The sequence below is a fragment of the Lactuca serriola genome, chromosome 2, assembly GCF_051521515.1.
Source record: "Lactuca serriola cultivar US96UC23 chromosome 2, Lser_US96UC23_V15, whole genome shotgun sequence".
Lineage (NCBI taxonomy): Eukaryota > Viridiplantae > Streptophyta > Magnoliopsida > Asterales > Asteraceae > Lactuca > Lactuca serriola.
This window is the reverse complement of record NC_136409.1, coordinates 5,349,215-5,375,235: the sequence shown is the minus strand read 5'-3', so window position 1 is coordinate 5,375,235 and position 26,021 is coordinate 5,349,215. Positions and strand designations below refer to the sequence as shown.

The 26,021-nt window shown below is 38.8% G+C and overlaps 1 non-coding gene across 1 annotated transcript; it reads right to left on the bottom strand.

Annotated features, from left to right (window-relative positions):
- Positions 1-2,046: 2,046 nt before the first annotated feature.
- Positions 2,047-2,149, bottom strand: LOC145091061 (U6 spliceosomal RNA). The gene has a single exon (XR_013701950.1). It is a non-coding gene; the product is annotated as a U6 spliceosomal RNA (small nuclear RNA).
- Positions 2,150-26,021: the final 23,872 nt, after the last annotated feature.

Below are 26,021 nucleotides of genomic sequence, written 5' to 3'. Positions count from 1 at the left end.
CACAAAACAGGCCACTCTAGTCCTATCAGCAATACCTAGCCTGCTCTAGCATGTAACCACATCACAGTAATAATTATTTCATAACAAAAGATATTTTGGGAATTCACCGTTCGGGCGCTGACTGATCGTACACACGTTTCTTCCTGGAAAACCCTTTACTCTTAGAAAATTTTGGTTTTCATTTTTGAAAATGTCTCTTAATTCCTCAGTTTGAGTTCAAATACTCCCGAAGGTGTACCCGAATCCCTCAAACCAAGGCTCTGATACCAATTTGTAACACCGAAAATTTAAAGCCAATTTTTCTCAATTTTTGTAAAACATAATTCCATTAATATTCATAAAAACAACCGTTTTACTTGTTCCTCATAAAAACAACCATTTTAATTGTTCAACATAACAGTACAGAATCCCAAGATCAACATGTAAAACTCCAAACGTGTGTGTACGGATCAAGCCGGCGCCTTCCCGCGGTCGTCACTAGCACCTGAAACAAACAACATCAACACTGTAAGCACAAGGCTTAGTGAGTTCCCCAAAATACCACATATAACACATATTAGCCACTCGAGGCTATAACTCTGTGGGTCCGTGCACCCAACTCTGTGAACCCTCAGGTTCTAACTCTGTGAACCTTCCGGTTCTAGCTCTGTAAACATGCACAGCATCAAACACATAAAAGTAATGCAGTATAACATACATAGCATACAAATACTCTATCACATAACTCTGGTTACCTACTCAAGGTAAAGTATAGTGAGAAGACTCACCTCGATGTCTCGGTAAATATCTGACTCGGAAGAAGTGTGATCTAGCCTCCGCCTAATCACATAAAGTAATACTCTCATAAATACAACTGTACTCAACCCTAAAAGTCAACAAGGTCAACGGTCAAACTTTGACCCGACTCGTCGAGTGCACTAGGGCGACTCGGCGAGTCTACACGTGTCCACTGACTCTCTTAGATCCTCTCTTGGCACGTCGAGTACTCCCCTTGATCCGACGAGTTCCACCTAGCATGAATCGTGGGGCCACCCCGACTCAACTCGCCGAGTCTCAAGAACAACTCGGCGAGTTCCAACTTGAACTTAGACCCCTGACTCTCCCTGACTCACCGAGTCATCTCCCCCAACTCGACAAGTCCACCCACTGAGTGATTAACGGGCAACCTTCATACTACTCGCCGAGTCTGTTCTTCAGACTCGGCGAGTTCATGCCATGCACGAACTCAAAACAACTTCTGAGGTTAGATCTGTTCCATACAATCATAGATCTGGCCTCCCCAAACATGATAATCACGTAAAGTTAGGACCTTGACACACATATAACATCTAAATGGTCCAAAATGGTGATTTAGCCCCAAAAATGACATTCCAAGCTCAAGACTCCCAAAATGACTCATAAAGCTTCATGGGTTAAGGTCTCTGGACCTCTTTGGGTCCAAATCCAAAACACAAACTCGAGAAGGGACCAACTACTCCACTTAATCAACCTCTAAAAGGGTTAGAAAACCCTAACACTAAGAATCAACACCAAAAAGTGAAGAAGGTTCGAGAATAATACCTCAATATAGCCTCTACAAGCTCAAAGACCACAAAAATCGCACCTCCTTCAGCCTCCTCTTGCCTTGAACACTTCCTTCTTGCAACAACACCCACAAAAGTTCAAGATTGGCCTCTCCTTCCTCACAAACGCTCTAGATCTCTTTAGGGTTTCTCTCTGGGGGTTGGGTGAGCACAAAAGTCGGCCATAAGGCCCTTTAAATAGGCCACAAACCCGGAGATTTAGGGTTCCATTACACAGCGAGTACTCGCCGAGTCCATACCCTGGACTCGGCGAGTCCAAGTCCGCACCCCCGATCAGTTCTGCGTCCCTACTCGGCGAGTTCAAGCCCCAACTCGCCGAGTCCCTCTCACAAAATAACACAATTAAATTTATATAATACCTGAAAAAGTCTGGATGTTACATGAAATGTAAGAATTGCAATTGAACTCTATTAGCATTTGAAAAGGGAATTAGGGTTCCAGAGAAGACGACGAAGGGTTAAAAAATATTTTGGACCATTTCTCGATTTGTGCGTGTCATCCTTGCGCAGCGGCCATGCTAATCTTCTCTATATCGTTCCAATTTTATCAGATTTCCCCAAAGGGACGACTATAGATGAAGAGCTTCGCTATATAGAGGAGTAGCAGGTTATATGGGACGACACGAGTTCTAAACGAAGTAGTTTACTGTTGATAGTCATATATTCTCAATGTCTTTAAAATTAGGGTTAATGACTTAGGATGGTAATAAGGTTTCCAGATTGTCCGTATTAGGTCACTAAGGTTTTTTTGTGCGTATTAGACCAATATGGTTGTTATTACCGTTTAGAAATAGTCCTTTTTAACCGTTAAAACCGGTAAAAGGACTATTTTTAAATGGTAATAACAACCATATTGGTCTAATACGCACAAAAAAAACCTTAGTGACCTAATACGGACAAACCGAAAACCTTATTACCCTCCTAAGTCATTATCCCATTAAATTATCTTGAAGCTATTACGTGCTATTAACCCAATCAACCGAATATCACTTGACACGGTTATATGTGATTATGTGTTGTATGTCATGTGAATGTTTACATAGCTTATCAGCAATGTTTTAAAATCAGGTTTTGAGTTAAACTGATCTGATAAGTGGTTTTCGGTTTGACTATGGCGGATTTCCGGTTTGACTCTTTAGTTAACCCATTTCTCCAAATTTAAATAATTATAATATCAAATAGAGTTTACACAATTTCATTACGAGAAAGCGTCAGACATAATCCAAAAGTTTCATAACATTAACATTTTTTAGTAACAAAAATACATCACTTAAGCTATAAAGAAAACCTTATCAAAGATCCAAGTCACAATTTTTTTTTTTTTTTTTTATCATTTTGAGAGTCTACAAATTTGGTCAATGTTAACATTAGAAATCAAGTCAAATGTTATATTGTTATCCCATATTCGAAATATTAGGTGTCAAACCCATGTATTATATGAGTTTATTTAAAAAATTTATATACATGAAAGTTCTAAACATTTGATGTTTGAATTTATAAAAAGTGAGAAAAATATTGAATTATTAAAATTAAATTGTTTTTTTTCTTTTAAATTTAAACAAATAATTTACATAAATAAATAAAGGAAACTAATGATGCTTTAATTTAGTAAATATGAAATTAGAATGGATGTCCATTAATGAAATTAATATGTATTTATTATTACATTTAGATATTATGTGAAATTTAATAAAACGAAAAAAAATCATAAAATAACATGTGGAAAAAATAAAAATAATAAAAAAAAATCATGTAGCGAAATGCATTAGAAGAAAACAAATGACAAAACTATTTTCATATATTAAGGAGGATTCTCATATTCTCATATTCATTTTCTAGAATTGAAAGAATAGATATGCAACCCTTTATCAAACAAAAGATGCACACCATGATAAGAAAAGTTTAAATAGATGTGAAAAAGATCACTAAGTCCAATTACACCGTTTCAGTACAGATTTTAACGGTTCAACCAGGTTTTATAAAAACCAATTGGCTTGTTCCACCTCACTCCCAAGTCAACCGCATCCCTCCACCACCACCACCGGTGTTGCTCTTAACGCATGAGAGAGAGAGAGAGAGAGAGAGAGAGAGAGAAGAGGAGGAGGAGGAGGAAGAAGAAGAACAGACCATCACCACCATGCCAATGACGCTACCCCGGGGGTGGTGTTCACGCCTATCACGCACACGACGAGTCTATAACATCTTCCCACTCCGAATAGTCTAATCAAACGAATATTCCTCGATGCAATTATCTAATAAAAAGGTCAATGAAATAAATAACGATGTATATTTTTAGTTTTCCTCTCATTATAATATTTGATTTCTTCTTTCTACAATATTATACTTTGGTTTTTATATTTTAATTAAAAAATAGAAACAAAACATTATAACAAAGAAATAAAAATAAAAATAACCATTTTTGTAATTTATGATAAATAAAAAAACAGTTTGTGCTAGGCCATGTTACTTCATAGTTTCTTCCTATTTTGGCCATAGCTATGGCCGGCAAGATAATATATACTTCTCTGAACTTTCTGTACTTTTCTTTTTTGTTTAAGATAGTCAAATGTTATTTGCAATAAGTTTTAAAGTTAAAATTTCTAATCTCCCACCAATATTGAAGGTGTTAGTTATGTTGTGTAACCCGTATCAAGTGGATAGCTTGAAGCTAATGCAATCTAGAAATATTAAAAGAATCCATGATAAACAGTCATGTCAAGAAAAGGTCCACACTCTCGGTCAGGGTCATTTGGTTTTAAATCCATCGGCTTAATTAGATGATGCTTTAATGTTTCTTTTTGCTTAGATTGGAATCTTGCAAAAGAAATATAAAATGTCCAATCCATATCAACACATGGTCCACTAGTGCAAATTCTATAAACAACGCAAATAAACAATATATGTTAGTCCCAATTATTAGATATTAGATTTGATGATGATGACAGAATCCAATTTTATGTAATAAAGCTTCTAATAAGTCTATATAAACCGGCTCAATAGTCCGTTTTTACTAATTCGACTAATTCCGACTTAAGTTATAGCATCTTCAATTTTATGTAATAAAGCTTCTAATAAGTCTATATAAACCGGCTCAATAGTCCGTTTTTACTAATTCGACTAATTCCGACTTGAGTTATAGCATCTTCAATAGTTAACTGATATTGATATTTTTATTCATATATTCTATGCGATCTCTTGATACTTTTATCCTATTTTAGTCCAAAATCAAGGAACTACTTAGTAGGCGTAAATATTGTTTTGTAGCCATAAATACATTTTTGGAATAAAATAGAAACAAAATGATGCGCTAAAGTGAATAGTTGGAATGAATTGATGAAAAAAGAAAAAGATTGTGAAAAAATTACGATAGGCATTCATGTGGGTTAAGCAACATGAAGATGATGAATCATGATGACGTATAAATAACTATGCCCTGTTAAACTTGGAGAACACATGATATGGATTATGTTTAGCGACACGATGGATAAGCCATCATGACACAACTTACGGAATTTGAAAACTTTATAAATACGGACATATTCTGATCATTAGAGAAAAATAAAGTTTCTCACAAAGTTTTACGACAAAAGAAACCTCATAATAATTTTGGAAAATGAAGATCAACATCGGAGCGAGATCCGAAGGAATCAAGAGAAGAAACACATGGGAATCATTCGGTTTTGTCTAATTAATCATGTTTATCAAAGTTTATTTGATTTCTAGTTGTGTTATTTCTGAATTGAATTTGGGCTAACAATCATTTACTTTCGTTTAGAGTAGATGATTCACAAACTATGTGTTGGTTTCAATAATTTCAAATTAAATCCAATTAATTATATAATATGTTCGCTTGATTAAAATTCGTATGTGTTAAAGTTGATAAATTTACTATTTATTCTTGAGTATATTTTTGATTTGATGAACAAGCTTTCTTTGTATGCTTCAATAATATTAAATTTATGAACCGTAGAATTGTATAACTAGTTTTTGAGCAAAACCTAAGGATAATTAGTAAAGTCAGTAATTTTAACGTGTAAGAATATGTATAATGAACAAGTGTAAGAATAGTAAAATCGATAACTTTATTGTGTAAGAATATGTATGATGAACAAACATATTACATTCTACAACTACATACTACGTCTCAAAAGCTAGACTAAAGTCTATTTATGAGAAAGAGATTATGGCGACCGTTAAAGACGTTTTAAAAATGCAGGGTTTATCTGATGGGGAGAAAATTCATGTAACATCCTAAAAATCAAGGTAAAAATTATAAATTTCATAAAAACATAGTTTCCAAAAACCATAAAAATGAATCAGAGTATCCCACAAATCATTATCACATAAAATCCATAATGATGTGCACGATTAAGCATTTGCCTTGCCCATGTCCACGGAAGTACTTGAAACCATAAAATCAAATTGTAAGTCAAGGCTTAGTGAATTCCTCTAAAGTACCACCACACAAACATATAATAGCATGCATACTGGGTCCACAACAATCAGACTGGATTACTCGTAAGCCCACAGTACGAGTTTGGATTGCCCACGTGGCCCACAACTCATGTCTAAATTGCTCTCAAGCCCACAACATAAGTTTGGCTTGCCTTTTTCGGCCCTCAACTTATGTATGGCTTGCTCCCGAGCCCATATCATAAGTCTAGCTTGCTTTTTTTACCCTCAACTTATGTCTGGCTTGCTCACAGGTTTGTTGGCTTCTGCATAGAGTAGTATTGTCTCAACCCAACCTCACTATGTCGATATATGCAACAGATAAAAATATAACTAGTAAACAAATAATAATGTCGATCTAACAGATCACTACAACATAACAACATCCTATATCCTAGGATATATATGATGGGTTTTTGAGCATAACAACATCTTATGGTGCACATGTAACCCTAAAGCTTTGGATCTAGTTTTCTCTAATTGTACATGCAATAATCATCTAAAGCTATAACCCCTAATCGAGCATGCAACAAAAATTGAAATCTACATCTAATGAAGAGTTAGAATGTTACCTTTGTTTGTAGCTTGATGATCTTAAGCCTTTGAGAACCTAGCACCTCAAATGTGATGCCCTTTAAAAGATCACAAACACCAAAGCAATTGGAGAATACAAGAGATAGAGAAGAAGAAGAAGAAGAAGAAGAAGAAGAAGAAAATAGGCTCTAGTAATCCTTATGGTTAGTGTAGCCAATTTTAGGTGCCCAAGGGGTTCGTTATATAGGTGAGGAATTAGGGTTCCAGTCAAAGACCTAATCCGGTTGCTTAGGCTCTAAGCAGCCCATAAGATCCTTCCAGAATCATAGCCTTGAGCGAATTCTTATGGGCGATCCATAAGATTTCGTCCACCCTATCTTTAGGGTTCCTCAGCCCACTTTGCAGTTATCACATAATTACAATATCAGTCCCCTTAATTTAATTAATCTCTTTTGACCCCAAAATTCCAAATTAATTCTTGAACAACATTAATTAAATAATATGAATTTTCCTTTAATATATTATTCTCATAATATATTAATAAACCGCAATTATCCATTTTCTCCATTATTCATCCAGTCAAGTTACTTTGGTGAAGGCAATCCAAAATGACCATGCTACTATCGGGTCAAGTACATACCAACTATAGTTATGGGCTTAGACACCTAATCCAACAGTCTCCCACTTGGATAAGTTTAATAACTATAAATGCAAGTACTACTTCAAAATCCGACTAGCAATCGTAGCTCTCAAAAGCCACTGTCGAACTATGACACATCCTATAGATAAGGGATCGTATAGTCCTCCGTTCTCAAGATATCGTGCGGAAAATTACATGGAACATAGTCATACTTATTGTCCAGCAATTTTGTTTCCCGATTTCTGATTTGGCTGACATAGAACTTAATCGAACACATCAATTTAGTCCTGACCGGTCTCGACACATAATTCGACACAAATCATCGAGGGCCCAAGATATCGCTTTTACCCTCTTAGGATAAAAGGAACAAATAAACTTTGACTTATATGCTTGTACTATTTGCTCATCAAATCGTACACAACAATACATTTTATAACATCAAGTTACTGATGCATTTACGCATTATCAATGCTCAACCAAATCATAAAAAACAACTCATATATCTAGGTTTAAAGACTATATGATATTATTGTCTCATAATCACTCGTGATAAATTCCATGAAGTGATTCATGTGAGCGCGGGTTTAATCCAATACTCAAATCTTATTTCATAAGCACTTATGAACGTTGCAGCAAACTTTTTCTATGTCTAAACGCTTTAGATAGTCTACAAGCCAATTCATGACAGTCTTCTTTCATACTTACTTCCAACATATGATTGACTGTGGACAGTTTGAATAATTCTATTATTCTGGAAGATAAAACATACAAAGTGAAACAATAGTAAATAATTGACACAAGACAGTAACATTACTTATAAATAAAACACCTTTATTTAATCATCAAAATTTCAATTACAATTTATCTATTATAGGTTTCTAATAGCTATCTAATCACTAAAACTAATATCGTCCTTCAGTCCAATGCTCCTAGCGTGCTGTAAATGCTTAACCGTACTCAGTCCCTTCGTAAGGGAAACTGCTGGGTTCTCCTTTGCTGATACCTCTTTACTACGAGGAGTCCCTCTTCTACTTGATGTCTAATAAAGTGATATTTTTTGTCGATATGCCTGGATCTACCATGATCCCTTGGTTCCTTGGTTAAGTTAACTGCACCTTTGTTATCACAGAAAATCTCCACAGACTCCTTTATGGCTGGTACAACTCCAAGGTCTCCAATGAAGTTCTTTAGCCATATTGCCTCCTTCGATGCTTCACTTGCTACTATGTATTCTAATTCGCACATTGAATCAAACACAGTCTCCTGCTTGGAACTTTTCCAAGTTACTGCTCCTCCATTAAGGGTAAAGATCCAACCTGATTGAGACTGGAAATTATCTCGGTCGGTCTGAAAACTTGCTTCACTATACCCTTGCACTCTCAAGTCATCACTCCTACTGCAGTCCAATGAGCTCTACCAGGATTTCCTTGATATATGTTGACCATGCTCAAAGCGAAAGCCACATTAGGGCGAGTACATGTCATAGCATACATGATTGAGCTAACAACGGAAGCATAAGGTACTCTGCTCATCTCTGCTATCTCGACATCGGTACTCGGACTCTGAGTCTTACTCAACTTGGTATTGCTTTGGATTAGTAACTCCCCTTTCTTGGAATTTTTCCATGCTAAAACGTTTTAACACTTTATCCAAGTAAGTAATCTGACTAAGTCCTATTAGTCTCTTACCACTATTTCTCAAAATCCCTATCCCAAGAATATAAGCTGCTTATCCTTGGTCCTTCATAGCGAAACACTTCCCAAGCCAGGACTTAACCTCCTGCAAGGTTGGGATGACGTTTCCTATGAGCAGTATGTCATCCACATACAATGCGAGGAAGCTAACTATACTCCCACTAGCTTTGACATATACACATGACTCATCCCCACTTCTCGAGATACCAAACTCTTTGACTTTCTCATCAAAAAAAAGATTCCATCTGTAAGATGCTTGTTTCAATCCATAAATGGATTTATCAAGCTTACATACTCTATTAGGGTGCTTCACATTGACGAAACCCTCTAGTTAAATCATGTAAACATCCTCAACCAACTTCCCATTAAGGAAAGCGGCTTTGACATCCATCTGCCATATTTTGTAATCATGAAACGTAGCTATGGCTAGAATAACCCTTATAGATTTAATCTTCACAACCGGTGAGAAGGTCTCATCATAGTTAACTCCAGGAGTTTGAGTAAAGCCCTTCACAACCAATCATGCCTTATATGTATGTATTTTCCCATCCATGTCGGTCTTTGTAACATCCGAATTTTCAGGGGTATATTCTGTAGTTTAATCTTTTGATTAAAGGATAGACTCGACGAGTTGAGGATCCGACTCGCCGAGTTGAGACGGGTTTTTCATGCAGATTTAATGAGTGGACTCGACGAGTTAGAGGAGGGACTCGCCAACTAGGTGTTGGGTAGATAAACCCTAATTTCTCGGGTTTGGGACCTATTTAAAGGTCCTTATGGCCTTCATTTGCGGCCACTACACCCTGAGAAACCCTAAAGAACACATAGAAAGCTTGTGGTGCAAGAGGAGGGCCAATTCATCACATTTTGGTGTGTTCTAGCAAGGGGAAGGATGGATTTCGTGTTAGGTTGTTTTGTAGGACTCAAATCTTCCATCATTTCATTCAGAGCTTATGTGAGAGGTAAGGATTCATGTTCATCTTCGTTTGTGTGATAGATTTCATGAATCTAGGGTTTCTTCTCTTCTTTTGGTAAGAGATCTAGAGTATGTGATGTCCCATTTGTGTGTATATCTTCAGATCTGGACCTTGAGAGGTCCAGAGAGTCCCTATTCCCCAACTTTATGCAGTCCTTTCCGAGTTTGGAGCTTAGGTGATCATTTTAAGGGTTATTTCTCCATCTATGGCTAATTGTGGGTTGCATGAACGTAAAGTTTGAACCTTTACGTGACTTTTGAGTGCTAGAAGGTTAGATCTACTAGCTGGTAAAGCGGATCTGGCCTCAGAAGTTCGAATGAGCATAGTCATGGAGGAGACTCGCCGAGTCCATGGGAAGACTCGACGAGTCGAGTCAGGTTACCCCGCCATTCGAATCCAGTGGAGACCCGTCGAGTGGAAGGTTCACTCGACGAGTCGAGTGAGGCCTTAGAGGAGTCAGAAGACACGCATGGACTCACCGAGTCATTCTTGTGCACTCGACGAGTCTGGTCAGAGTTTACCGTTGACTTGAGTTGACTTCTGTTGACTTTGGGGTTTCGGTCAACATAAGTAATGGAGATCATAGAGGGGTAAAATGGTCTTTTACCCACTACCCAATTAGAGAGGGAAAGAGAAATTGTCGGTTTAATTAGGGATATTTTCCTTATGTGTTAGGCGGTGGCGAGTCGAGATTCAAGTGTAAAGATAATTTCTTTCTGCTTCCAGGTGAGTCTTCTAACTATACGTTACCTTGAGTGGTAGTTATGTGTGACCGGAGGGTCTTATGTGCTTACATTGAGTATTATGATATATGTGATGTGTTATGCATCATGTCTTTGTGATTTATGCTATGCGGAGTTTATAGATCGGACCGGAGGGTCCAACGATATAGACCGGACCGAAGGATCCAACAATACGAAACTAGAGGGTTTCACTGAGACACACCGACCGGAGGGTCATATTATAACCTTGAGTGGCGTATGTGTTATATGTGGTATTTTGGGGAACTCACTAAGCTTCGTGCTTACAGTGTTTTGTGCTTTGTGTTTCAGGTTTTCTTATGATCACGGGACGGCACCGGCTCGATTGTACACATCAGAGAAGAGTTATGTTTTAGAGGATCCTGGATTTCTATTTATTTGATTATGGAGTTATGTCCTTGTACTTTAAACAAAAAATTGAGATTTTTACAAAAAAGTGTTAAAGAGATAAACGATTTTTAAACGAAAAATTTGTTTTAAAATTTTCGGTGTTACAAGTTGGTATCAGAGCCTTGGTTTGAGGTATTCGGATGCACCTTCGGGTAATCTGGACTCAAACTGAGGAAGTAAGAAGAGTTTTCAAAGAAATGATTTTCTAAAAGTGAATAAGAGTTCAAAGAGAAAGCAAGAAAGAGCAGTATGTACAATCACCCAGAGCCCGAACGGTGATTTCCCAAAATACCCTTACTTTTGTATTATAAGATATTTATGATACATTTTATGAGATATTATGCATGCTAGAGACAGGCTAGGTATTTCATATCTTAGGACTAGAGTGGCCTGATTTGTGATGCCTTAGCCTAGGAGATTGTTGTTATATGTGATGTGCTTTTGAGAACGTGATGAGTGAGAGTATTCAGTTGGAATCCTTTTAGGGGATTTGAGTAGAGGGGTAATATAGGAGAGATACCTAGATGAGTGTTGTGGTGCTTATCGAAAGAATAGTTAGAACCCGCGAGGTGTAGAGTGCAGAGTTTGGTGGTACTTTTGAGAATGAGTAGAGCAAGCATAGTTATCACCCAGAGCGAGTTTTATGTATTCTTCGATGCCTGAATTTTGCTTGCTTCGTGCTTTGTAGAACTCTCGATGATGGGAGTCAGCTACCAAGTGAATATGATGATATTCAGGAGGTAGATGGATGGCATCATTAGGAGCTCTTCAGCAACTGATGGCGGAGAAATGGGAGGACCAAGAAAGAGCCAAGGAAGTAACCTTAGCCAGATGAGTATGCTGGCAGAGGAGAGCATTTCGCTGAGGAGCGAGCACGCATGGCGGAATTAGTGAACAAGAAGGTTGAGCAGCTACTAGGAGCTCTAGGATCGTCCGTGTGGAAAGTATGGGTAGATGTGGCAGGTAGTATGGGCCCGTACTACCGAAAGCAGAGGACCCATACTCGATACAAGGAGTATTCTGAAGGTTCTATGGAGTAGATTGAGGAGTGATGTTATAGTTCGAGTACCATACATCGGAGCAGATTGAGGAGTGATGTTATGGTTCGAGTACCATATATCGGAGCAGATTGAGGAGTGATGTTATGGTTCGAGTACCATGCATCGGAGCAGATTGAGGAGTGATGTTATGGTTCGAGTACCATACATCGGAGCAAATTGAGGAGTGATGTTGTGGTTCGAGTACCATGCATCGGAGCAGATTAAGGAGTGATGTTATGCTTTGAGTACCATGCATTGGAGCAGATTGAGGAGAGATGTTATGGTTTGAGTACCATATATTGTAGCAGGTTGAGAAGAGATGTCAGGGGCTGAGTACCATGGTTCTTAGCAAATGATGTTTGTGATTCTCTGGTTGTCCGATCATGATTGATTGGTGGAGTTTAGGCGTGATGGGGTTTTAAGCCTGAGGGCCATGATTGAGTCCGAAGAGGCATCCCTTGAGAGGGAGGCCGAGAGCATTTCAGAGTATCTTGATAAGATGTCAGATGTGGTCGCAAGACTCAGGGATTAGTAGAGTAGGCATTTATGGGGGATTGCGGTCTGAGTGAGCAATCAGCCGATGGAGGAGATGTCACCTTCTGTGACTTGACGGGTGTTATTTATGTTTCCTGTGGGAAGTAGGAGAGGCGTGAGATTTCAGTTTTGGGTTTAGGAGTAAACCCTACGGGTTGACGTTGATGATGATTTTCCACCAGAGTATCAGGCAGTATGTCTGCCGCAAGGAAATGATCTATCATGAGCTGGTAGTCAGTGGGGACTGAGATAGTCAAGGACCACAGAACACCCTTATTGAGTATAGTAGGGCGTGTGGTAGCGGTATCAGCGGGTAATCCAGTCGAGTATATCAGAGCGGTGTCTCTTCTGTCTGTGATGGGTATTGAGTATGGTAGTGGAGTCCCTATTCTCGTGATGATTCATCTGTTGGATCGGGGGTTGAGAAGTCGAGGATGAGGAGTATGATGATTTATTGTTTCAGTCTAAGAATTAGTGATAGTACTGGATAGTTGGGATGTTCAGTATTGGGATGGTATGAGACTTCGAATGGCTAGAGGCACTCGTGATGAGAAGTTCCTGAGGATTTCTTCGAAGGTTTAGAGTATTTGAGGTTTCTTGATCTCTGCGTGGGGAGATCATTGGGTGTTGTGTGGCACCTTCCTAGCGTAGGTGCGATGTTTTTGGAGGAAACTGTCTGTGGGGTAGAGTGTTGATATGTCAATTGGTGATGGTTCGAACCCTAAGTGGGGGAGAACCGGGTATTCTATTGAGGGAACCAAAGATTTGTGCAAGAGCGGTTAAGGGTTGGATATAGAGACCTGCGGTTCGAATTCATGAGACTAGGGTCATTGGTGATCAAGGAAATGTACAAAGCGAGATGATGCATGTGGTATGTGTCTGAGAAAGGATGGGTGTCTCCACGGCAGGTGGCCAATGGTCAGGAATCTAGTGGTGGTGAGGGTCGTTTCAAGTGGAAGATTCGTAATGATGGTATGGGCAGTTGAAAACTTCTAGGTCGAAGTATGGATTGTATATGCCCTTTTTGGGGAGGATAGAAGATTATCGAGCAGCCAACTCCCAAGCCGGTATGTGTACTCTTTCTTGGATTTTGAGCAGTAAGGGAAAAGGTTTCGGAGGATCATCAGCGTGTTCTGAGGCGTTAGCGTTTTCCTTGTATTCCAATTGAGTGTTTGGATACACTGAAGTTGCGCATTGGGTAAAATGAAGAATTATTTATGGGGTTCAGAGGAGATGTGTTGTTGTATCTATATGATGCTGGGAGTAGGAGATCAGTGGTTGAGGCAGGACCTTGTGATGTTCTGAAATGGTGTTCCGTGGTACCCGGGTATAATGTTCCTAATTCGGAGTTATTTAGAATCTTGAGTTTGAGACGACTAGTGGTGTATCATGTATCTATGGTTCCAGTGGGAGCCCTTCGAGTATTGACATCAAGAGGGATTATTTAAGAAAGTGGATCTCCGCAGAGGTAGGTATTTTTGTTATAGCGGTTGCCGCCAGAGTCTGTGATGCATATATGGGGCATGTGTGAGTAGCTATCTATGATAGTCTGCGGAGCATGAGTTAGTGGACGTAGTGTGGCATTGTAATGTGAATGAGAGTATGGGGTGAAGCTACTGGGGAGCCGTAGTATTCACTAGTCAGAGGGTGTTGTAATGCTACGGGGATCTGTAGTACTCACAAGTCAGAGAAAGGGAGTCGTGGTACTACGGGGAGCCGTAGTACTCACTAGTCAGTTGGTGTTGTGGTGCTACGGGGAGCCGTAGTACTCACTAGTCAGAGGCTATCGTGATGTTGTGGGGAGCCATAGTACTCACTAGACGGCACGAGAGTGTGATGGTGGAGTGTTCTTTGATTAGTGTATGATGCAGAAGAGTTTTGGGTTGCACTTCACCCGAACAATTTATAAGGAAAATCTTTTGAGAATAGTATAAGTTATGATTTATTAAAATATTATAAGTTCTAATATATTAATAAGAAATCATATCTGGAATTAATTAAGTGATCAAAAGTATTACTAATTAAATATGGACTCTTGTATTTATATAGTGTGGGCTAATGCTTATTTAGAATGGTCTAGGCTTGCATGGTAAGGCCATGGATAGTCCATGGAGCTTTAACCCATGGATATCATGGAAATGAAAAGTCATGGGTATTAGGGTTTACATGGATGTAACCCTAATCCACCATACTATATAAAGGAGTCTTTGGCTCTTGAAATCAACTAGTTTTTTGTGTGAAAACTAAGAGGGCTAATTTCAAGAAGAGTGATACTATTCTCTCAAGTTCCCAAGGTTTGTGGTGATTTGTGACTTCCATTTGAGGCATCCACATTATTGGTGCTATGCACTCAAACTCCAAGCAATCAACCACTACTAAAAGGTATGTAACTCTACTAGCTTATTATGTTTTAAAAGTTCCCCATGCCATGCTAGTTAGGTTAAGAACATTGGAAAAACAAATTTGCATGCATCATAGTAAAACATAGATCCAATGTTTCTAGGGTTGCATGTACACCATATGAGTGTTAGAATGCTCAAAACCCAACATACGCAGGCTCACAAAGTGAGCACTAAAAACTCACGACGTGAGAGGGTTCCAACCAGCCTATAAATAGATGTGCGGGGGTAACTCATTCCTCACACCTCAAACCCCTTTCTTTGTCTCTCTAAACACTCTCTAACACCCCCCCTGGCGCAAAGCCTAGGGTACCTCCCTAGCACCCGAAGGAAGCCCTGGAGCTCCCAATGGCTCCGAAAAGAAGAGCTTTCGGCTTAGAAACTCTGTTTCAGCAGAGCCTGGTTTCCAGCAAACCTCGTTGTAAGTGAGATACGCTTACCCTACATTTAGTATAGATTTTGTTTAAGTATAGTAATGTTATTAGGACCTTATAATAAACATTTGGACTATTATTATGCATTATATAAGTGTCGTTATAATATCTTTTTAACCACTCACAGGTATGGTGAATCTGGTTTGAAGGGCCTCTTGGGTTGTTGGATTTCAGAAGTGCTATGTGCCAAAATGATCATACCCTCCGGTGTTTCATGTCTGGCCTCTGTGTGTACATAGTGGGTGAAAAGTATTGTGTGAACACTTATATAATAGTAATAACAAAAAGACTATGAATTAGTCTCGGTGAACATTAGACTAAACTCTAGTGGTAATGATACTAGGTTTTGTCAAAGGAAATTGTTTTAAGTAAACGAAGTGTTGTCCAAATACAGAATCACCACCTTACCAGGTGAGTGCATAGTTAATTTCATCTTACACATAAATATGAAGTATTTTATGTAAAATATGTGCTACGTGTGCATATTATCTGAATACGTGTTGTCTATGCTGGATGATTGATTTTATACATATTTTAAATGATTTAAATTGTATATGTATTTTATATCTACAAAATATGTTGGGTAAAACACGGGTAGATGTAATAGTTGGGTGTGATGAAATAAAATGGTGAGAGGCCACAATGTTGACGATGTTTCCAGTCATCTAGCGGAGTATGGATGACGACCACAGACTTTTCTAGACAGTCCAATGGAACGCTAGCAGGCTCGCAACCTGCAGGTGTTTGTGAACGATGTGTTCACTGGTGTACTCCATCACCCTCACGGTCGCCTTTAGGACATTTATTGTTAAGGAACACCCTTAGCAGTAGTGTCTATCCTGATGATGATCCTTAGGCTAGGTCCCTTATGATAAGTGTTTTAGGGACGTAAAGTAAGGATAACGGGAACGGGTAATCGGGTTATTGTTGGTTGATGAAATTAATAAACTTATTAATTATGGGTTGAAAACCCTATGTGCTCACTAGGCTCCCAAGCCTGACCCACTTAGCTTCTTGTATTACAGCTAGTGGCACCCGAGCATAGTTGCAATGTTTTGATGAGAGATTACGGATTATAGGCCTGTAGATATGAATAAATGTTGTAAAGCTTATATTGTAATGTTTATGCTTTTGATCTGTATCGAACATGACATCCTGAGGTTTTTAATGAAATATATTTCTTCGAAAAAGATTTGATAAATCTTTATCATATTTTATTTTGGGAACAAATTCCGCAAGACTTTTATTTAAAATGTTACTCTAATTTTCAAACAAATCATAAACAAAATCGGTCTTTTCTGGCCGTGAAAATGGGGATGTCACAGTTGGTATCAGAGCATTAGTTTAAGCAAACTAGGAATTTGTAGGATTTTTAGAATTAAACATAGAATGCTAAGCGATGATTGTGAGTTGAGTGTCTACAATCTTTTAGACAAGATCACTAGCTTATTTTAGGAAACATGCCGAATATGCTTTTATGTGCTAATTTTTTTATTCTTTATATGCTATTATATGTTCGGATCTATGGTTTGTTGCTGACCAGATCTGGAAACCTTATGTGTTCAGGATTCTAAACATACGACTATGATATTAGAAATAACATGTGAACGTTTTGGAGTGATAAGGATGATTCAAACGTCTATCCTAAATAAATATGTAAATTCACCCTATTCGGTGTATAGATCAAGATGGAAAGAACCCGAAGTGGAAAGGCAAATGGAAATAGGAATCCACGACCTCAACCCCAAGTGATTGAACAAATACCCATTGTAACAGCTGCACCTGAGCCATTAACGATGGTCGGGGTGCAAGCAATGATCCAGATGATGTTGGATCATCAAATGGAGGAGACAAGATGATTACTGCTACAAAATAGGGATGAGCCTATCGAGCCCATTGTGCTGCTTGACCTGATCATCGACCAATCAGAGGAAGGAAACTACAGCCGCACTGTGAGTCAAGCTGGAACCCAAGTGGCAAGGATGAATGGCCCAGAGAGGGGAAATGACAAAGATGGGCGGATGTATAAGAATTTCTTGGGTACAAAACTACCGAGTCTCTTAGGAAGCCCAAATCCTTTTGTCATTATGGACTGGATCTCCGAAATGGAGATGGTGTTCGAGAGTTGCAACTATAGTGAGAAATAGAAGACCATCTTCGCAGTGAGACATCTGAAGACCGGAGTCTTGAGCTGGTTGAAGTTATTGGCAAATACTATGCCACGAGGAGAGGCCCTGAAGATATCTTAGGAGACATTCTTGGAATAGTTAAAGATGCAGTACTATTTAGAGATAGATCTGATCGATTTGAACAATAAGTTCCAAAACTTGAAGAAGGGGAAAATGAACATTGACGACTATGCTACTGCATTCACTGAGAAGATGAAGTTGTTCCCATACCTAGTGCCAACCAAAGTCTCCAAAATTGAGAAGTTCGCAAATAAACTGCCAGCCGACTTTAGCCTAAAGGTTAAGATGGCAACCACTCTGAAAGCAACTATTCGAGCAACTAATAATGTGGATACCCAAAAAAAGGAAAGGGGTCTGGAGAGGGCCGAGGTTGGTGACAAAAGGAAATTCGATGGATCCTCGAGGTCCAACAAGAAAGGTAAATTCTCAAAGTTTGGTTTGAGAGGAGGAGGAGCTGGAGAGAAGTGGTGCGAAAAGTGCAAGAAGAAGCACTCTGGAAAATGTGACGGAGAAGTTAATTGTTTTAAGTGTCAGAAGCCTGGGCACTATGCCAACTAGTGCATGTTCAATAAGAAGGTTTGTTATGGGTGCAACGAGGAAGGGTACATCTCGAGGGACTTCCCGAAGAAGAAGAAGGCAGGAAGGCCCTGTTGGATAAGGTGTCTAAGTCCATAACTTATTTGGTATATGCTTGACCCGACCGACATGGTCCATTTGGGTTGCATCTCATCCAAACTATTATGGATAATTTTATGAGAGTTATACACATATGTTTATTAATATATTATGAGTTATAATATATTAATATGAAGTTACGTTATTTAATTAGTTTTAGTCTTAAATTAATTATGAATTAATTTAGAGATTAAAAGGAATACTAATTAGATTATGGGCTATTTGTTTTATATAGTGTGGGCTAATACTCATTTGTTAATGGGCTAGGCTTATGTGGAAGTCCATGGATGATCCATGGAGCTTTTAACCCATGGATCCTTGGAAAGGAAAAGACATGGGTTATTAGGGTTTCACCCTAACCATGCACACTATATAAGCATGCTTATGGAGCTTGAAATGGAGCCTAGAAGAGAAAACTAGTGAACTAGTGTGTGTGCATGTGTGTGGCCGATTTTATACAAGGTGTATACTCTCTCAAAGTTTTCCAAGAGTTTGTGGTGTTTGTGATTCCATTTGAGGCATTCACACTATTGGTGCTTGGCCCTCAAACTCCTTAGAACCAAACTCACCAAAAGGTATGTAATCTCTTCTAACTCTTTTATGTTGAAATGTTCCCCATGCCATGTTAGATAGGTTATAAACCTTGGAAAATTATTATTTTGCATGTATTTAGACAAACATAGATCCAAGGTTTATTAGGGTTGCATGCACACTTAGGAAGTGTTAGATTGCTCAAAACCCAACAGTGGTATCAGAGCCTAGGCTTGCTTGTTTGATACTTGATGCAAAACAGTGAAAAAAGTCGAAATCGTTGCTGTCTGCATGGTGGACTCGCCGAGTCCATTGGGGGGACTCGACGAGTCCAAGGCAAACTTCAACCTACTCGACGAGTCAGTTCATGCACTCGACGAGTAGGATTGAAAGAGTGCAGATTCTCGACTTTTGCTGCTGGAAATGGACTAGAAACATTACCCTAAACTGTTTTGGTATTATAAAACTTATTTTAGTTGGTGTAATGGTTGTTCTAATCCATTTACAATAGCATATATCAAAATTCCATGATTTTATGTGTTCATATAATTCTTGAATTTTTGATGATCATGTTCATGTTCTTATGAATTTAGAAAGTGATAGGAATTATTTGCTGAATTGTTTAGGATTAATTCTTTATCATTTATGTGTTTTAATGGAGTCCATAATTTGTCCTCAAGTTATGGATTACCAAAGGTCACTTTCATTAAACACACACTTAAAACACATAAGTTATATGAAAATGAAGAGTCTTCATTTTTATGAACCTTTAATTCATAAGTTATGAAATGAAGAGTTTTGCAAAGTTACAAAACTTGCCCTCAAGTTTTGGAATTTGTAAAGTTTCACACACTTTAATAAACTTTAATTCCAAACCTTAGAGTTTTAATAGTTAAAATTCAACCCTGATACTATTTATAACATTAATGGTTAATTATTATATGTATGTATAAGAACAAGTCGTTATACCGTTAGTAGGCCTCATTCACGAAGCCGATCTATAAGGTGGGTATAAGGTTTTTGCCTATAAAATGACGACTTAATGGGTGTATACTCTCACCCACCGCTTGCTTGATCGGTGGAGGGTCGTTAGCCGAACGGGTAGAACAATGACTTTAAATCCTCATTAAAAGTATAATGAATATTATAAAATAACTAAACTCTTTTAATTCCCAATCTTAGTTATTTTAGGAAAATGTGAACATGGTGCTAGTCCATGGAATTCACACTTTGTACCTTACCAAGTCGTTGGTGGAGCGTGTGTGGTTAACCGGCACACTAACTAGGACTAGTAAGGATCACGAAGGGTGACTTAATGTTTGTCATAGATCAATGGAGCGTGTGTGGTTAACCGGCACATTGATTAGGTGATAATATTAAGAGTACCAAGTGAATTAGCATGGTTATTCACACCTTGTTTTGTGATCCTCGGCATCCCAGTCACAAAACTTGAAGGGCACAATCGAGATTGAAACATGCCATTGAAAAGTTCAATGAATCTCAAAAGAATCTAGGAATTTCAAATCCAATTAAACCTAATAAATCATTTCGTTTTCATGGTGGAAATTGGTGAATCGTCATTCACCTACCTTTCAAATATATTATTACTTAGATTACGACATCCCTCTTCTAAGTGTAATATATTGTGATTGGATCCTAGCCTTAATATTACATTTGGGTGTCTTATTAAGGATCCTATATATATCTAATCTAAACTTACTCTCTTTTCAGATGTCTTCCAACACTAATGCTTCAGGCTCTAACCCAACTGGTTCTTTCTCTCTCATGAATCTTTGTGGGAGGGTCATCTTTGATGGTTCCAACTTCATGGATTGGATTAGGAACATCAGGATGGTTACTCGTTATGAGGACAAGGAATATGTCCTCGATAAGGAGTTAAAAGAACTTGATGAGTCTACTGCTACTCCTGAGGAGATCGCTGAATTCAGGACTCATGAGAGAGATGCTACTAAAGTGGCATGTATCATGATGGCCACGATGACAGCCGAGCTCCAAAAGTTGTATGAAGATTTCTACCCTTTTGAGATGCACCAAGACCTGATGGAAAGGTACCATCAGAGTGCTCGTCAGGAGCGGTATGAAATAATCTCCTCCATAATAACTACCCGCATGAAGGACGGTGAATCCGTCACGGGCCACATGCAAAAGATGCAAAGGTATGTGGACCATTTGCTGAAGCTGAATGTTAACATCCCTGAGGAGTTGGCAATTGACATCATTTTGCACTCCTTACCTTCTTGTTGTGATCATTTTCGAATGACATATCATATGAACAAGGAGGAAGTTACCCTCAGCAAGCTTCAAGGACTCTTGAAGACCGCGGAATCCGGTCTTAAGGGTAAAGCGGTTGTTACCTCTACTACTCCTACTCCAACATCTACCCCTGTTTTAGCTATTGGGAAAGGCAAAGGGAAGAAGAGGAAGCACCCTTCGAAGGGTACCAAGGGAAAGTCTCTTGAAGGCTCCTCATCAAAGACCAAGAGCGGTTCTTCCACTCCTTCTGCCATTCCCAAGGATGTTGAATGCTTTTATTGCCATGAAAAGGCACACTGGAAGCGAAACTGCCCTAAGTACTTGCAGGATCTAAAGGATGGGAAAGTGAAACCCACCCATGCAGGTATTTACACTATATTGTCTAATTACTCAACATATTCTAACTCTTGGGTGCTTGATACAGGATGTGGTATTCACATATGTTCTGATTTGCAGGGCCTAAGAAGAAGTGAGGATGTGGAGCACGGGAAGATAAACTTAATCATGGGGAATAGGAAGGCTTCACCTATTTCCAAGATTGGAGTTTATACTTTGTTGCTTAATAATGGGTTAAAATTAGATTTGAATAAATGTGTGTACTCGTCTGAAATGGCGAGGAATATTATTTCTTTTCATGCTTTGTACAAACAAGGTTTTACCTTTTCGTTTGATAATGAATGTGGTGGTATTAATGCTTTCTTTAAAAATGTGTTTTATTTTAAAGCGTTACCTTGTGATGGTGTGTATGAAACTGTGTCGATTGTAGACAACTTAGGAAATAATGTGTTGTATATTGATTCTTCTACTAGCCTAGATAAAGCATCATTGTGGCATTGTCATCTTGGACATGTAAACAAGAAACGCATAGGCCAACTCCAAAAAAGTGGAGTCTTGGAATCATTTGACCTTAAATCGGATGATAGTTGTGAATCTTGTCTACTTGGAAAGATGACAAAATCACCCTTTACTGGAACTTGTGAGAGGGGTGAAGGTTTGTTGGACCTAATACATACTGATGTATGTGGACCATTCAAAACCGCCACAAGGGATGCTAATCGGTATTATGTGACTTTTATTGATGATTTTAGTAGATATGGGTATGTTACTTAATCAAACATAAGTCCGAAACCTTTGAAAGGTTTAAGGAATTCAAACAGGAAGTAGAAAATCAATTGGGCAGGAACATTAAGATGCTTCGATCCGATCGAGGTGGTGAGTATCTTAGCACCAAGTTCCTTGACTATCTTAAGGAGTGTGGGATTGTCTCACAATTGACTCCTCCCAGGACACCACAGCTGAATGGTGTAGCTGAGAGGCGTAATCGAACCTTGTTGGACATGGTTTGCTCTATGATGAGTCGAGTTTCGTTACCAATCTCTTTTTGGGGGTATGCCTTAGAGACTGCCGCCCATATCCTTAATCTAGTCCCTACAAAGAAGGTTACCAAAACACCTCATGAGATGTGGACGGGGAAGGTTCCCAATTTGGACCACATCAAAATTTGGGGTTGCGAAGCTTTCGTGAGGCGTGAAACTCATGATAAGCTTGAACCCCGAAGCGAAAGGTGTATTTTCATCGGCTACCCACAGAAATCCTTCGGTTACCTCTTCTACAGACCCAGTGAGAATGTGGTCTTTGTAGCACAGAGAGGGATCTTTCGCGAGAAAGAATTTATAAGCCAAGGAGACAGTGGGAGGCAGATTGATCTTGAAGAAATTCAAGAATCAATTGGTGAAGGACCTCAGACACTAGCAATCAACCTGAGGAGGAAACTCCTGTTGATCCAACTGACGAGTCTGTACCTCCGAGGCGTTCCACACGGGTTAGGAACACACCTTCGTTTTATTATGGCTTTCATATTACTACGGAAGGTGATACGTTTATTAGTGATAGTACACTGGTAAATTTGGATGAACCCAGCAGTGTTACGGAAGCCATGGCAGGCCCGAAGTCTGCTAAATGGAAGGAGGCTATGGATAGCGAGATACAGTCCATGTATGACAATCAAGTTTGGAACTTGGTTGACAATGTACCAGGCCGTAAAACAGTCGGGTGCAAATGGATCTTCAAGAAGAAGACAGACATGGAAGGAAAAGTGCATACTTATAAGGCTCGACTGGTTGCGAAGGGTTTTACTCAAACTCAAGGTATTGATTATGATGAAACCTTCTCGCCGGTAGCAAAGATTAAGTCTATTAGGGTTATGTTAGCCATTGCAGCATTTCATGATTATGAAATATGGCAAATGGATGTCAAAACCGCTTTCCTTAATGGAAAGTTGGCTGAGGATGTGTACATGAATCAGCCAGAGGGTTTTGTCAGTGCAGAGTACCCTAATAGAGTATGCAAGCTTGAGAAATCCATTTATGGATTAAAACAAGCATCTCGTAGCTGGAATCTTTGTTTTGATGAGAAGGTAAAAGAGTTTGGCTTCTCGAGAAGCGAAGATGAGTCTTGCGTGTATGTCAGAGCTAGTGGGAGTATAGTTAGCTTCTTGGTACTGTATGTGGATGACATACTACTCATAGGAAATGACATCCCAACCTTGCAGGAGGTTAAGTCCTGGCTTGGGAAGTGCTTTGCTATGAAGGACCTAGGGGAGGCTACCTATATCCTAGGATAAGGTTATTAAGAGAAAGGAGTAGAAGACTAATTGGACTTAGTCAGAGTATCTACTTGGATAAGGTGTTGAAAAGGTTCAACATGGAGAATTCCAAGAAAGGAGATTTACCGATCCAAAGCAATACCAAACTGAGTAAGACTTAGAGTCCGAGTACAGAGGCAGAGATAGCTGAGATGAGCCAATTACCGTATGCTTCCGCAGTTGGCTCGATCATGTATGCTATGACTTGTACCCGTCCTGATGTGGCATTTGCTTTGAGCATGGTCAGCAGGTGTCAGGGGAACCCTGGCAAGGCTCATTGGACCGCGGTAAAGAACATTCTTAAGTACTTGCGGAGGACTAAGGATTGGATCCTTACCCTTGGTGGCAGTGATGACTTGAAAGTATTAGGGTATAGTGATGCTGGTTTTCAGAATGATAGGGATAATTTCCGCTCTCAGTCGGGCTGGATCTTTACCTTAAATTGAGGGGCAATTTCTTGGAAGAGTTCCAAGCAGGAGACGGTGGCTGATTCGACTTGTGAATCAGAGTATATAGCAGTGAGTGAAGCAGCGAAGGAGGCGATATGGCTAAAGAACTTCATCGGAGACCTTGGAGTTGTACCAGCTATTAAGGAACCTATAGAGATTTTCTGTGACAACAATGGTGCGGTTACCTTAGCCAAGGAACCAAGAGATCATGGCAGATCCCGACACATTGACAGAAAATATCACTTCATAAGACACAAGATTGAAGAAGGACTCCTTGTGACAAGGAGGATATCGTCGGATGAGAATCCTGCAGATCCCCTTACGAAGGGACTGACGAGGGTTAAGCATTTTTAGCATGCAAGACGCATCGGGCTGAGGGACGATATTAGTTTTACTGATTAGATAGTTTTCCTGAAACTTGTAAAATGTAATCGACGTTTGATGATGAATAAAATTTGTGATTTATTTATGTGTAAAGTGTTACTATCATTGTCAATTATTTACTATTGTTTCAGTTTTGCATGTTTTGACTTCCAGAATAATTAATTTATTCAAACCTCCACAATCGATCATACGTCGGAAGTAGGTATGAATCAAGATTGTCATGAATTGGGTTTGTAGATGCCTTAAAGGTGTTTAGACATGGCAATGGTTGCTGCAACATTCATGAGTACTCATAAGTTATGAGTATTGGTATAAACCCACGCTCACTTGTATCACTTCATGGAATTTATCTCGAGTGATCGTGAGACGATAACATCATATAAATCTTCAAACCTAGAGATATGAGTTGTTACCTATGAGTTGGTTGTGCATTGATTGCACGTAAACGCATCAGTAACTTGATGTTTTAAACGTTCCTTTGTGTACAATTCAATAAGTAGTAGAACAAGCATATCAGTCGAAGTTTATCTGTTCCTTCTAGAAATAGAAGCGATATCTAGGCCCCTCGATGATTTTGTGTTGACCCATGTACCAGGCCTGGTCAGAACTAAATTGATGTGTTCAGTGAAGTTCTTCGTCAAACAAATAAGAAAATCGAGAAACAACTGCTAGACAATAAGCAAGACATAGTTCCATGTGTTTGTCCGGCTGATATCATGAGAACAGAGGATTATGTGATCACTTATCTAAAATGGCGCTTCATAGTTCAACAGAGTCTTCATAGTTCGAAGGAGTTTTCGAGATCTACGATTGCTGGTTGGTTCATGAAGTTATAGGCAAATACAATTATTAGACTTATCCAAGTGGGAGTCTGTTGGATAAGGTGTCTAAGTCCATAACTTATTTGGTATATACTTGACCCGACCGACATGGTCCATTTGGGTTGCATCTCATCCAAACTATTATGGATAATTTTATGAGAGTTATACACATATGTTTCTTAATATATTATGAGTTATAATATATTAATATGAATTTACGTTATTTAATTAGTTTTAGTCTTAAATTAATTATGAATTAATTTAGAGATTAAAAGGAATACTAATTAGATTATGGGCTATTTGTTTTATATAGTGTGGGCTAATACTCATTTGTTAATGGGCTAGGCTTATGTGGAAGTCCATGGATGATCCATGGAGCTTTTAACCCATGGATCCTTGGAAAGGAAAAGACATGGGTTATTAGGGTTTCACTCTAACCATGCACACTATATAAGCATGCTTATGGAGCTTGAAATGGAGCCTAAAAGAGAAAACTAGTGAACTAGTGTGTGTGTGCATGTGTGTGGCCGATTTTATACAAGGTGTATACTCTCTCAAAGTTTTCCAAGAGTTTGTGGTGTTTGTGATTCCATTTGAGGCATTCACACTATTGGTGC